We start from the raw sequence: 15,078 nt of genomic DNA on the forward strand, positions 1-15,078 counted from the left end.
CGCCGATCGTAACAGCGAACATAAGGCATTTTGGCCATTTCTATCGATGTATCTATATATGTATCTATATATCTAACTGGCCGCCTACGTCTTGGAACTCTCCTGATCGTCTCCATAACTTGCAATATACCAAAATTGGCATAGCAGGGGATCAGTCTATGACGAACACGATTGACTGGTCATGACATGAATAACGCAAAATGCCTGTAGCATACGTCGTGAAACCCTTTTCCTCAGTCACGTGTGGCACATACCCGCATACCACAGTTAATGTTATGCGGGTATGCGCTACTGGTGATTCTCAGTCTCAATCAACACATTAACGGCGAACATACACATCGAAACGCAAGGTAAGTGAGGGAGCTGAAGGCAGAACACCCCTGGAAGACGCTTGACTACTCTCCACTCGTCCACGTGGTCCGTCAGAATGAAGCAGTGTTCTCTTCATTTCTTACGAGGCTGGGCGGTGGGCTCATGCTGACTGAGGATGACGTCTAATTGATTGAGAGCCACTTTGTGACACCCTAAGAAGCCGCCGCCAAGTGCCATGACGGCGTACGGCTATACTACAGCAATGCGGACGTCGACCGCTATGACGCATGTTGCGTACTGCAGAATGGGCAAGTTGGTGCATTAGGACCTCGTATTGGTATAGCGCAGCTCAGTTTTAGCATAAAGAAAGGAGGCTTCAGCGAAGAAGGGCTCATCCTGTTGCCTGTGTTTCCTTCTTCGCTGAAGCTTCCTTTCTTTATGCTCAAACAGAGCTGCGCTATACCAATACGAGGTCGACGCCACGGTCGACATTTTATGCCATCCCGCATGCGATAACGTAACTGGCTACAACAATGAGCAGGTACACAGGGATGCCCTGGCCAAGGTGGCCAAGATGAATGCGAGCGACATGGGTAGCCTGCCGGCCTCAATTTGCCTTAGCATCGGCAAGCCGTACAGGATCACTGCCAGCATCGACGTAAGCGACGGCCTCGTTGACGGAAACATGGGCACCTTGCGGCACATTGAGCGTGACGAACACGGCAACCTCGTGCGACTGTGGCTTGAATTTCCGACGTCCACGGTAGGCATTGTCGTCCAAGCCAGGACGTGACAGATCACTAAAGCACACCCCTCTATACATTCGGAAAGGGTTTGCGAGGGATTGCGAACCACCGCAGCCACAATATATGCCAGACAAGATATCTCGTGTAAGAGGACACAGCTTCCGCTCGCGCAAGCAAACGCCATAACTATGCACGTCACAAAGGACCACATACGGCCAGGTAGTCTTCGAATACGATGAGCGATGTTACGCCGCAGTCACTTTCCCACCGTATGCTTCGCATGACATCGATTCCCACGGTACGTGGGATCTGCCGAATTTTTTTCGCAACAGTGTTTTCAGCGTGCAAGCTCAGAGTCACTCTAGGTGGGAGGGTCCATTATATTAGAAACCCTGTGGCCGCAGTAGCACGAATTAAACAAAAATTCTTGGCCCACGATAGCTAAAACACCCTGGAAAAGTGGCATCCGGGCGCGTATTCACAATAGCAGATCCGCACGCAAGGACCACGAGTGTCAGCAGCGCTCGACTTACATTATTATGTAAATGGTGGCGGCACCAGCGTCGAAAGTTTCTCGTTACTATGCGTGAATTTGCGTGACCGGTTTATACGTTTGTATGAACAGTGAAAAGCTTTTTGGGGTTTTTTTTTTGTTTTTCTTTTTGCGCCAGTCGCGCTACTAGCGCAGTTTCGCGTTGCCATTTGCGTCATGCCGCGCAATAACCAGCGTCGTTAGCGTGACGTTTGCATAACGTTTGAGCAAACGTTTGCGTCCAAATTTGAGAAGGTTTCGCGTACGTAATACCGACCGCTCACGTCAACGTCAGATTTGCCGATGTTTTTTTTAATGGTTAACTTAACTATTAACTGAACGATCACCTCTTTCCGAGAGGTTGTGTTGCTAGGCATGACAAGGCCAATTGGGATCTGCTGACTTTTTATAAACCAAACGGATCTAGCCACCCGTTTATAGCAGGCCTTTAAATGCGGAGCACCCTAGGGGCCCGGGCTGTCGTATGTTGCCGCATGCTGTAATCACTTGGCGTAACGCAGGCAAAACCACGTAAAACAATAGAAAAGAAAGAGGAAGCAAGCGAGAAATAGAAAGAGAAAAATGAAATGGCAAAAAATAGGAAGAAAGATAGAAATAAAGAGAGAAAACGAGACAAAAGAAAACTGTAAAAGAGAAAAAGAAAGAAAAAGAGGAGGAAAGAAAGATAATACCGAAGAGATAGAAAGAAGGCTGCCCAGCTCCGCACTTCATTCAGGATTGGCACCACGAGTGCAAAACTGCTTTAATTTGTGTGTGTATGTGTGTGTGTGTGTGTGTGTGTGTGTGTGTGTGTGTGTGTGTGTGTGTGTGTGTGTGTGTGTGTGTGTGTGTGTGTGTGTGTGTGTGTGTGTGTGTGTGTGTGTGTGTGTGTGTGTGTGTGTGTGTGTGTGTGTGTGTGTGTGTGTGTGTGTGTGTGTGTGTGTGTGTGTGTGTGTGTGTGTGTGGTGTGTGTGTGTGTGTGTGTGTGTGTGTGTGTGTGTGTGTGTGTGTGTGTGTGTGTTGTTGCTTATTTTTTGTACAAGTCCTTGCCATTTTTTTTATTTACCTTCCTATCTTCCTTTCCTCTATCTCTGCCCTCCTCCTGAAAGAGTAGGCAGGCTTTGTGCCCTCAAGGTGTCAGTTGTCAGCCTACTCTGTCCCTATTACCTCTTTGTGCTTGTGTATTTCTGTATGCATATAAAATTATAGTAATAAAATGACGCTGCGGCTTATCGCTCCTTGGCTACCAGATACAATGACGCAACATTCATACAATGAAATCGTGCAAATGTTGAACGCAGAACAAAAAAAAAGGCAGGGCAAATAAATGGTACAATAGCAGTAAACGATCGAATATCAGATTCCATAATCAGGAGCAAAAGCCGAAGAAGAATCAGGTTTTTGAAAGAGGGCAAGAAAAAATGCAAAGAGAAAAAATACGTAAGAAAAAATTGTAATATAGCGACCAAGTTGTCATGATAGATACTCGATGAGCTCAATCTCTTCTGATTTTTATAATAAATCAGTTTTCGTATGAAGCGTTCAATAAGAAGTGTTGGTACTGAGCTCTTTATTCGCACACCGGTGAGCGATTTCGCTTTTTGGTCGTTACCGTGCTTCTTTAATCGAAGGTTGCCGAGTTTTCATTACGATTTATAACTAATTCAGAAGTGCACGAAGCTCGACAACGCTTCACTCTCTCGTCAATACGTGAGTCTCAAACACTGTTTTGTATTTTGGTACCGCCCATGTACTGCTTCAATTTACCATGGTACGATGCATGTTAAAAGAAAAATATCAAACAGCATAGCGGGCTCGAAGCAAAGCGAATCCTAGGACACCAATGCAACCTCGCTTCTGTTTATACGCTATTGACTTTCTGACATAAACCGAAAGAAGCTGAGGAATACCATAGCGGCGTTTTCCACGAACAGCATCAGTGCAACCATGTCGCTTGCATCGTCGCAGATGGTTCAGAACGCGCCACCCACTTCCAAGCTCAGGCCGCCGCTGTCTTCCTTATACATAAATATATATATATATATATATATATATATATATATATATATATGCTTTTTTTTTTCTTTTTGGTTTATGCAAGAAACTGCATGGTTTATGCATGAGCGTAGCCTTAAATTATTGAGGCCATTAGTGATGCGGTTATCACGTTAGGCGCCTCACGGTGCTGCTTCGCATTAAAACGACACAGCGCAGATAATCATTCAACGGTGTGTGAGCGGAACGTTTTTGCAATACTTACTAAATGAAACTCCGATGCTGTAGACTGTGTTAGGTATTCGTAAGTATAGCCGTATATATTATTAGTTTTTCTTAAATAAAAAATGAATGAAGGTGTTGTTGTCGGCACTTCTTGGCGACGGCTATCCCTTTTATCTTGGATAAAAAAATTTAAAAAGAAAGAATATATACACGTATATACAGTCCTGCATTTGATAAGTTCAAAATTTTTCGTTTTAAGCAGAGCACACATACAGCGCAGAGCACACTTTGAATGTAGTTCGCTCAATGTTCATCTCAAATGTAAGTGTCTTCAAAAAATCCGGGAAATTTGCACTAAATTGCACAAAGCAAGGCACAGCGAGGCTTGTTGACCCTCAGTTCGTCGTGCTGCAGCACGGGAATCATGATGTGTGTATAAAAAGAAAACTTGAATAAAATTCAATTGAATTGAATGTCGGCGGCGATTGGATCCCGCATGCTTGGCCGCAGATGCGGCAGCCAAGAGATGGCGACGGGCGGATCCGGAATACGCATAAAGCTTGCCGCTGTGAATGTGTTGATATCGCTGTCCCTGAGCCCCGGTGTATATGAAACTGCCATGGCGACGGCTCGGCGGCGGCTGCTCCTCGGCTTGGCGGCGGCTTGGCTATTGTTAGGAACGGCACAACAGTGGTGTTTTGTTAACGGACGTCTTACTCTTTGGAGCAGTCTTATTTTTGTTGTTGTTGTTGTTACTTATCCCCGATGGCCATCGGCCTACTATTCTCGCTAATTAGAAAGTTCTCTGTTCGTTCCAGCAAGTGGAGTTCCTTCTCGAGCCGCTGTCTATGTCGGATTAATATACATATCTCCCTCAACGTTAGCTAACAGAAACATTCTTTCGTAGGACAAGCTCCCGCAAAAGTGCTCTTGAAAGTACAGGTGGTTTCAACTAATCAAATCAAAATTTTGCTGCGCTGTTCGTGTAACGCAATGAAAAAACATTACCATGACGCAAAAGAAGTTATTATGATGTAAGAAGTACGGAAGTTGCAAGCATTAAGCCACGAATGTGCAGTACACATGTACTGTCGGCAGCAAAAGTCTGCAGGATCTGCAGCGCTTGGCGCAGCGACGGAAAACTGCACTGCAGCGCCACCTATCGTGAAACGGCGTGGTGTTGAGGCTATCGGCCGCAGCCTCGGCGATTAGCAACCGCGCGTTTAGATCCAATCGCGGAGGCCCGGCCGATAGCCTCAACACGACACCGCGTCACGGTAGGTGACGCTGTAATGCAGTTTTCCGTCTCTCCGCCACGCGCTGCAGATCCCGCAAACTTTTGCGGCCGACAGTACATACTAATCTTGAGCCAATGCCGACAACATCACTGAGTGGTTGCCAACTCAAAGTCAGTAATTATGGGCAATAATCAGCATTAAACAAATGAAAGTGCATGCTACTTAGACGAAACTTGCGTGCTCCAAGCACCTTATGAAAGCAGCTGTGAGATTACCATCTTGACGACGTGAAAATGATGACATTCTAAGGGTAGGTGACGGAAGCCTTATCATTCATATACTTTAATAAATATAATCTTTACGGTTTTACGTCCCAAATTTTCGATATTATTGTGAAAGACGGCGTAGTCAAGGGCTCTAGAAATATCGGCCACCTGGGCTTCTTTAACGTGCACCTAAATCTAAGCAAATCGGCCTCTAGCATTTTTGCCTCTATCGAAAATGCGACCACCGCAGCCGGGATAGAACCCGCGACCTTCGGGTCAGCAGCCGAGAATCGTAACCACTGTACCACCGGGGTTGCTATTATCAGAAACAATAATTGATGATGAGAGGGAACAAGATAGTAGTGTCGATAATTTAGGTCTTTTCTTTTTTTTTGGGGGGGGGGGGGGTGATTGACAGCAACGGAGGCCTAAGTTAGGCTTAACTACATTGATGTTCATCATTCATCTTGCACTTCAATACTATGCTCCAAGCCGGCGTCATGCATTCATACTGTCTTTACAGGGGCCACGCCAGGCAGCAATGTTCAAGAATTCAATTTTGTTAGAAGCAGCCATAACTCATTTACGCAATCCAGAATTTTTCTTTGTATCGCTATTTTTGTTTACAGCGTGAAAAATTCAGCCCCAAACAAGCTGCTCTGTCTCCCTTGCAAGACAATTCCTGCAATTTTCACGGGCTTCTGTAGCATTTAGTAAAATAAAATTACTTACTTGCTTCCTTGAGATTTTTCTGTATTCTTAATCCAAATTTAATCATGTTTTATTTATTCTACTTTGTTTTATTTTCTCACACTTCACTGACGCTGCTTCTCGACTGAGTTTTGAGAACTACTAAAATATTCAGTCATTATTTTCCTCGGTCCCAGTACGTCGATTCCGTGAAAGCGTTAACATTTAAAGTCGATCCAACAAACCCCGTTATTAAACAAACAGCGCTCAGTTATCTCTCGCATGCCGCCAGATGCCAACGGAAAAAACGAATAACGATGAAATGGAACAGCACTTTCAACAAGAAATGCAAACTTCCCGCGAGAAGAAACCGCATCGGAATGAAGCGTACCCGAAGTCAATTTTACGATTTCACGGAAAACTGGCTCAATCACGATCAAAGCAGAAAACGGGATCGCGATTCTCGCAGTAACGCCGTATCCCCAGTTTCACGAAGCTCGTGTCGTTGCGTCACTCTTCAAGTCTTCGAGGCCGCGCACGCATTGAAAGAACGTGTCTGTAAATGTAGTCCGCAACTGCGCCTCCAGACCTCAAGATATCGAATGGTAGAAATTAAGCAGCTCTTGCCCTATCGAGAAAATGGGGGAAAGTGAAGGTTAGAGAGTGCGGACCTGACGTATTTTCTTTCTTTGTTCGTTGCTGTCGCACTGCGCAATGCTCCCAATTAACTGTTTCCTTCCTCCATGCCAGGAATGGGACATTCGTCCATATGCTTAGCAGCGTAACATTTCAGTTACGGCAGGCAGCAACGATGGTCATGCGTTCATGTCCAGGCAACAATGAAACAGTGATTGCTGGAGTTTTACGTCCCAGAACCACGATATCATTATGAGAGACGCCGTAGTGCAGGGCTCCGGAAATTTCGACCACCTGGGGTTCTTTAACGTGCACCTAAATCTAAGCACACGGGGCCTGTATCATTTTGCATCCATCGAAATGCGGCCGCCGCGGCCGGGATTCGATCCCGCAACCTTCGGTTCTGCGATTGGGTACTATAACCACTAGACTACCGTGCCGGGTACAACAATGAAATGTGGCGACGTGAAGTGACGCATCACCTCGATAAACGATCAGATTTCCATATCAGGAACGGCTGATCGCCGAAAAGCCCAAGATCGGGAGAACGTCAGGTATTGTAAAACGGCGAATAAAAAAAACGCCAGGCCTGCGCTGAAACCGCAGCACAGTCACAGCGAAAGCTGGAACAGCGGCGTTTATAGAGCCCGTTAAGCTCTCTTGGGGCTACAATACAAGTACACTAGAAAGGTACCCACTACGGCATAAATGACAATTTTTGTGAAGTTGGGAAGCACCTACTAAGCCATTATTCGTCATTCTGCGGAGAAGCGAGGCACCAGCTACACGTCTGTAAGGCATTATGTGCACTTTGTTGACGCGACGACTGATAACGATGAAGAATTATGGCTCAGCCCTTTGTAATGGGTTGGAACCAGTTATGTAATTTGCATTGGGTGACGCACGGTCGCTATTTCCCTCTCCCGCCATGCTGTATAACATACGCTGACGTGGGAGAGAGACGGGGGCGGGGGCGAAGAGAGAGAGAGAGAGAAATAACTTTATTTATCCCATCTTAAGGGAAAGGGGCTGCGAGATGAAGGCGAGGGATCCTACTCCCGGTAGGCCTCCTCTACCACCTCAGCCCACCTCAGGATAGCCTCCTGAAGTGCGGGGTTGTAGCTGCGCATGGCAGCCTCGCACAGCTCCTGACTACTTAATTGTTTACGAAGGCTCTGGGGAGGGGAGTGACGTTTGCATTGCCACATAATGTGGTTAAGGTCCGCTCGCCTGACAGAACAAAACTTGCAGTGCGAATTAGGGTACATCCCGGGGTAAATTTTGTGGCGTAAGACAGGGGAAAGAACTTTACTGAGAACCCGAGGAGGTGGATCGTGCGCTTATGGGCTTCCTTGGAAACCAATACAAGTGCACTTGCGAGGAACCCACTACGCTATAAATCATTGTAATTTTGAGAAGTAGGGCAGCAGGCACTGTGCCATTTTTCGTCATTCTAAGGAGAGCGTTGGTACCTGCTAAACGCATGTAAGGCATTATGCGCACTTTGTTGATGCTGTGCCTGATGACGATGAAGATTTATGGCAGAGCCCTTTGTAATGGGTTCGAAGCATTCAACAACCTACTCGTTGCGCAATTCGCATTGTGTGACGCCTGGTTACAGAATTCGCGTTGTGCGACGCTTGGCGCTTATTTTGCTCTTCAACCACGCTATATTGCATATGCTAATGTGGTTCCTTCCCGACATGAAGCCTGTATAGGACCTTTTTGCAAAGCAGTTTCAAGCACCGGCATGGCTCAGAGGTTGAATACTGGGCTCCCACGCAGAGGGCCCAGGTTCGAACCTCGTTCCATCCTGGAATTTCTTTCTTATTTCGTTTTTTTCTTATTTCGAGCGATACTGGTTACGGATACTGGTTACGGACACTGGCGGCGGCGGCAGCGGCGGCGGACAACTACGGCGCCAAAAACGGCCGGTGAAATGATCTCATAACAGCTTTCGCTGTAAAAGAAACCGTGAATCTTCCGTGAATTCTGCCCAGTACATCATCACCGACGTGATATCGGGCGCGTTTATACTAAAGGTTCGATGAGAGTTATGACGACTTGCAGCTTACTTTAATTTTACATGTACGCTGTGAATTTTCATTGTTTAGAAAACCATTGCTTTAGAAAACATCTGGCGTCTTTCGTTAAGCAGCTGGCGTCTTTTCGTTTTGCTTTAGAAACATCTGGCGTGTTTTGGTTTTGCTTTTAGAAAACATCTGGCGTCTTTCGTTGGTTTATTTCATCAATCAACGGCGTTTTGAACAAAATTTTTATTGTTTAATCACGCACTGGAGAAATCTCACCAGGCACTACCTTGGAGGTAAACAATGGCTGCTAATGGGAATGAGAGACAGAAGAAGTCGGCTTTTAGCTAACACTTACACTTCTACTTCTACTAACGTTTCCTACTGGAACATGCCAATGGCTGCTAATGGGGAATGAGAGACAGAAGAATTCGGCTTTTAGTTAACGCGCACGCTGCGAATTTTTTATTGTTCAACAACGCACAGGAGAAATCTCCCACCGGCACCACCTTGGAGGTCGAGATCTGGTACTAGCGTTAAGACTGGTTACGCACTGCGACGGGGATGAACGGGTGCCGCTTTAAGGAGCTTCGCCCCTAAAAATCCAGCAGATCCCACGCACTGTGCGACTCGATGTAACGCGAAGCAGCCAGCAAAGAGCTGAACTCATCGCCTTCTTTGTTTTTGAGCCAAATGAAATCATTCATGCTATGGCATTTAGTTCACCATATGTCGCATGTTTGCCATGCACGCATGCATACACATTCTGGTATACACCAATTCTTCCGAAACGCATACTCTGGTATATGCAATGCATGACCTGCCATTCATGTCCATCACGCATTCGGGGCATGCCATACACTTTTTTGATATATATCCAGTTAACACAACGGCCGGAAGCGCACCATGACAGGGTCATGTAACTCATACCGTACATGACATGCATATAACGATTCGCATGTTATGACCTGTCAGTTATGTTCGTCATACAGCCACATCGCGCAATACCAATTTTGGTGTATATCAAACGAGCGAAATGGCCGCGAGTGCACCATGAGTATGGCATGTAAACTATGCCATACATGACATGCATGTCATGGTTTTCATGTTTCCACCGGGCACTTACGTTCATGATACAGTAACATCACGCAATACGAATTTTTGTGTACATTAAGCGAGCGAAAATGCCGCGAGTTCACCAGGAGCATTGCATGTAAATCATGCCATACATGACATGCATGTCATGGTTTTCATGTTACCATCTGTCACTTATGTCCGTCATACAGTCGGGTCGCGCGATACCAATTTTGGTGTATATATCAAGCTAGCGAAACGGCCATGAGCGTACCATGAGCGTGGCATGTAAATAATTTTGTACATGTCATGCATGTCATGATTTTCATGTTACCACCTCTTATTTACGTTCGTCGTAACGTCGCGTCCCGCAATACCAATTTTAGTGTATATCAAGCTAGCGAAACGGCCGCGAATGCACCATAAACGTGGCATGAAAATCATGACATCCATGTCATGATTCTTATGTTACCAACTGTTATTCATGTTCATCATAAAGTCACATCGTGCAATACCAATTTTGATGTATATGAATCTAGCGAAACGGCCGCGGGTGCGCCATGAGGGTATCATGTAAATCATGTCGTTCAGGACATGCATGTCATGATTTTCATGTTACCACGTGTCAGTTATGTTTGTCATACAGATATGCCTAGTCATACTAGTTTTCTTTTATATCCATTCATTTAAATGGCCCTTAGCGCCCCAAGACCATGTCACGTAAATCATGCTGCACATGGCATGCCTGTCATGATTTGCACGTTAGGACCTGTCATTATGTTCGTCATGAACTCTTGTCACGCCATACCAATTTTGGTGTATATGAAATTAACGAAACAGCCGCAAGACGCAAGGCCGTGGATTGTAAATCATGCTGTTCATGGCATGCGTGTCATGATTTTCATGTCACGACCTGTCATTTATGTTCGTAATACGGTCATGTTACGCCATACCGATTTTGGTATACATCCCATTAACGAAACGACCAGGAGAGCACAATGTCGTAGGTGGCTAGATAGATAGACAGATAGATACGCTCAAAGTCGCAGAAGTTCGCTAAAAAATTCTTCGCATTTAATACGCATGTAACCGGCGCACCTTCGGCGCCCACATTTCTTCGGACTCCCGGACGCCGGGTGTTTTGCGCACGATGCCACGGAAGTCTGTGAGTTATAAGAAAGTTCGCTTGCAAAGTGTATTTCTCTCTTTCGACAATCACATAACTGTAGTGTAATTGTTGTTTTATAATATTTATTCCCCAAACAACTCAGTGTATGAGACGCGCCGTAGCGGAGGGCTCCAGGTAACTTAGACCACCTGGGGTTATTTAGCGTGCACTGGTATCGCACAGTACACGGGTCTCTGGCATTTTGCCTCCATTCGAATGCGACCGCCTAGCGCGGTATCAAACCCGCGTCTTTCGGGTCAGCAGCTGAGCGCCGTAGCCCCTGAGCCACCGCGGCGACTCATTAATCCTGATTAGGAACTTCTTGAAAACAATTTTAAAACTACCAACTTTTTAAAATCGAAATGATGAATAGGAGAGGTTGGTGCCTTTATTGCGACACCGGCCACTCCTTCTAGCTTGGCATATGAAATACGCCATATTTAGAAAAGTAAGAAGAAGCAGAAGAACACAAAATGTCACACAGTAGAACACAAGATGCAGATCATTTGTTTTCATTCTGTCGCTGATATTTTATTCAGAGAAAAAAAATACCTTGTAGCTCCACTTAAGAAGATAGGATTAAGAATAAATATTGCAGTAATTTTATCATATGGTGTCACCTCATAAGGTTATAGCCAGAGGGATGCCTGCTCTGCTGTGTTCGATTACATAAGTGAAACAAAAAAGATTACCGAGTTATTCAGTTTTTGTCTCTTCATATTCTTGATTCCACATCCGTCATTATCTCCGTCATAAATCTCATCTGAGAGTCGTACCACTTGCTCGTTAAGCATTTTCATTTATTCGACGTTTTACTTTTACTCTAACTTTCTAATGTTTCTTAGCTTCATAGGCCTTTGCGTTGAACATCCTGCGTCACCTAGTTCTTGACCCAACGTCCTTTTTGTGCGAGCGCCATCAGAAAGAGGATATAATCATCATCATCATGTGTAAAAACAGTACAATCTAACAGCACATGAGTCACAAATAGTCGAGCACTAGTTCTTGCTCAAATCTTCCTAGTGGAGATGAGCCCACCTGTTAGTAACATGGACAGGATAAATAAACAACAATTCTTCTATCCATGATTCGATTGATAACGTTTACAAGCTGGTCTGCGAAGGGTAAACTAAAGGTCCATGGTCGCCTTCCCAAGTCGGCACTCATCAACTGCCGCTCTCATTTACCCAATCATCTTTGTCCCGCATCAATTGGTGTTTATCCAACCTGCGCCTGACGCGGGTAAATAAACTGCCACTGGTTTAAGGCACATACTACGCCCGCATCGCCGAAAATAGGCGACGGTAGTATTTTGAAAGGAGCAAAGCTTCCTCGTCGGGCGATATCGACTTGCCGCTAACTATCGCCGCCCACGCGACCACGATGCTTGTCGTAGTAAACTGAAGTCGTAACCACAGGATTCGTTAGAAAGTGCTTTTGAAGGCAGAAGCACTAGATGCCTCATCAAACGCGAAAATTGAGCGTTGGCGTCCGCGTCAACAGGAGTGATGAAATCATCATGACTTCACAGGTCGCCGGACTTCGTGACGTCATCACATGACATCGTCGCTCGGTCAAAGGTGCGCCGATCACGGAGGCTGTGCAAAACCAGGCGAGGTGCAGAAAGCTTTCATTGCCTCCTATCCTGGAAGCAATGCAAAACCATGTCAGGTTCAGAAACTTTCGGAGAGGGGCGGGGGACGATCAATACATCGATAGAGAAAAAAAAATAAGATGGATTTTGCCTTCGAGTCGTCTCAGGCGAATGCATAAGAAACCCTGCTGATTTTTTCTCTCTTTTTTTGATGTTGGCCGATCGCTATCGCTGTTGATACATCCAGACTCAGGACTGGCTAAAATTTTCGCTTATGAATAATTCTCGCTTTAGATAGTATTGTGAATGCGGACGTTGATGCGTAGTAGCTGTAAGGATTAAGTTAGCGTGACGATTAAGCTTGCATGTTTAAGTTTTCACTTTCCTAAGTGTAATTTTGTACACTTGAATAAAAATCAATTCAATTCAATGCTTTAAAACCGCTTTTCGTAACAAACTTTCTCAAACTTTTTCCCGACAAACTTAATCAAAAAATGAAAATGCTCATTTATAAACGGACACTATATAATCCTTCATAGTTTCATAGGCATGTTTCAATATACCGCCGCCACAACCTACGGCACACGAATGAATGAATGAATGAATGAATGAATGAATGAATGAATGAATGAATGAATGAATGAATGAATGAATGATTTGTCCAGCGCGATATTTTGAATATGGCGTATAGAAAAGAAGGACCACGTGCAAATTACGGCACGCAATAACTAACGCATCAGATTTTGCATTTCCTCAACGAACATCCTTTTCTACCTGCTCTGGTCAATAATATCGGCTCAGATTGCCTTTATATATATATATATATATATATATATATATATATATATATATATATATATATATATATATATATATATATATATATATATATATATATATATATATACACTCACACTTGCTATCTACGCAAACACAATCGGTGCTTTGTACTCTAAAGTATCTGTTGTTTGTGTTCTTCAAATTTTATGTTGCCGTTAGTCTCATAATTCGCGTTCACGTTTGGTTACATTCTCTAAATTATGTGCGAATTGTTCAACACGCATATTACTTCTTGATGGCATTGCCTAGGCTAATTCTGTCGTATGCTTGGTTTTTGTAATGCATGTATGACTTAAATGTAATTAATCTCATTTACGCTCATTTTTTATACATTCATCGCACTTTTCATTATAGCGCTGAGCCTTGTGTCATTTTGGTGAGATCTTTGCGCGTACAGGTGGCAGGCGCCTTGTCAGGCTTGCCTTTTCGCCGGTCCCCTAGGCGACCGTACTTTGTTTTGCTTGAAAGAAACTTCGACAACTTTTGCACCTTAAGTACTCTATCCCCGGCTTACCGACCATGCATTGTTGCTCTTCATCCGGCATTGTTTCTCGAAAAGGCACTTTTTTATGGGAAGTCGGGGTAAGCTTTTCTTAGAGACACAGATCTTCTGCAGGACCAGCGTCAAAGCGCTGGACGCTGCTACTGCGGCGGCTGTATCATTTATAGCGCTTGCTTCCAGATTATTGCTTTCAAAGACCCGGTTGTGGCATTAGTGCTACGTCCAAAGGACCCCATGCGCCCGCAATTACGTCGCGCACCCACTCTCCTGTTGACGTCACTTCCCAGTTTCGTCAAGTGACTTCCGGGTCATACCTAATTTCCGCTATACCACCTGCAATCCTTGAAGTGACGTGCGATTACACAGTCCCGGTGTTAAGTTCGTTTCCGGCTTGCACGTCTGGTTTCAGGCACACCCCATAGGCAGCTTCCATTTATAGTATACTGCCTTCCGACATGCACAGTACTCATGCATTCAAACACGACATCAAATTTTTTTAGTATATGGACTGGTATGCGCGATTGCTCCAGATAACCGCTTCATGTCGCGACGAATTTGGTCTCTAAAGATAATGTTGGCTCTGATCTACGTGTTCGAGTCAAAATTATGGCGATATGACCCAAACTAAAGACGGCCGAAACGAAATTATGTACGTTACGTAGCCCTAAACTGCCCCGTTTCAATCCGTGAGTTCTGTACGTAACCTACTTCAGGAGCGCAGTTACGGTTAGTCTTAGTCATTCCTCCCGCAGGTATGCTTAGTTAACGTTTATTTGACCTAATCACCTTGAAGTACGTTTACAATCAGCATTATCAATCATTAGTAGCCGACAGTAGCCAACGCTAACCAACGCATCTGGTATTTAGCGAGTAAATGCGTTCGCTAATGGGGCTGATGTTATACGAGGAAATACGGCAGGCTCCACAGGTGAAGTTTTAAGCATGCTATAAACGTCGTTTGTTTTTGTCTCTTTATTTGTTTGTTTATTTGTTTGTTTCATTTGGCCTTTCGTAATATCCACCTATAAAATATTCCTCCTCTAGGCTCCAGTACAAGGTAAACTTGTCAAGTTTGTCACAACAGTTGAAGACGCTTCGAAAAATGATACAAACCATTCTTACACTTATGGTTATTTCCACACTTCCGCCGAGACGACAGTACACGTGTTCTTGCAATTTCTAAGTCAAGATACTTCGGGCGACTAAGTGTTATTAGCCGATGACAGCACT

The 15,078-nt window shown here is 44.7% G+C and overlaps 1 protein-coding gene across 1 annotated transcript in view; it reads right to left on the reverse strand.

Moving 5' to 3' along the window:
* LOC119406272 (otoferlin) overlaps positions 1-15,078 on the reverse strand; it is a 229,869-nt gene that overhangs the window by 114,578 nt on the left and 100,213 nt on the right. The window lies entirely within an intron of this gene.

This window comes from Rhipicephalus sanguineus, chromosome 10 (assembly GCF_013339695.2).
Source record: "Rhipicephalus sanguineus isolate Rsan-2018 chromosome 10, BIME_Rsan_1.4, whole genome shotgun sequence".
Taxonomy (NCBI): domain Eukaryota; kingdom Metazoa; phylum Arthropoda; class Arachnida; order Ixodida; family Ixodidae; genus Rhipicephalus; species Rhipicephalus sanguineus.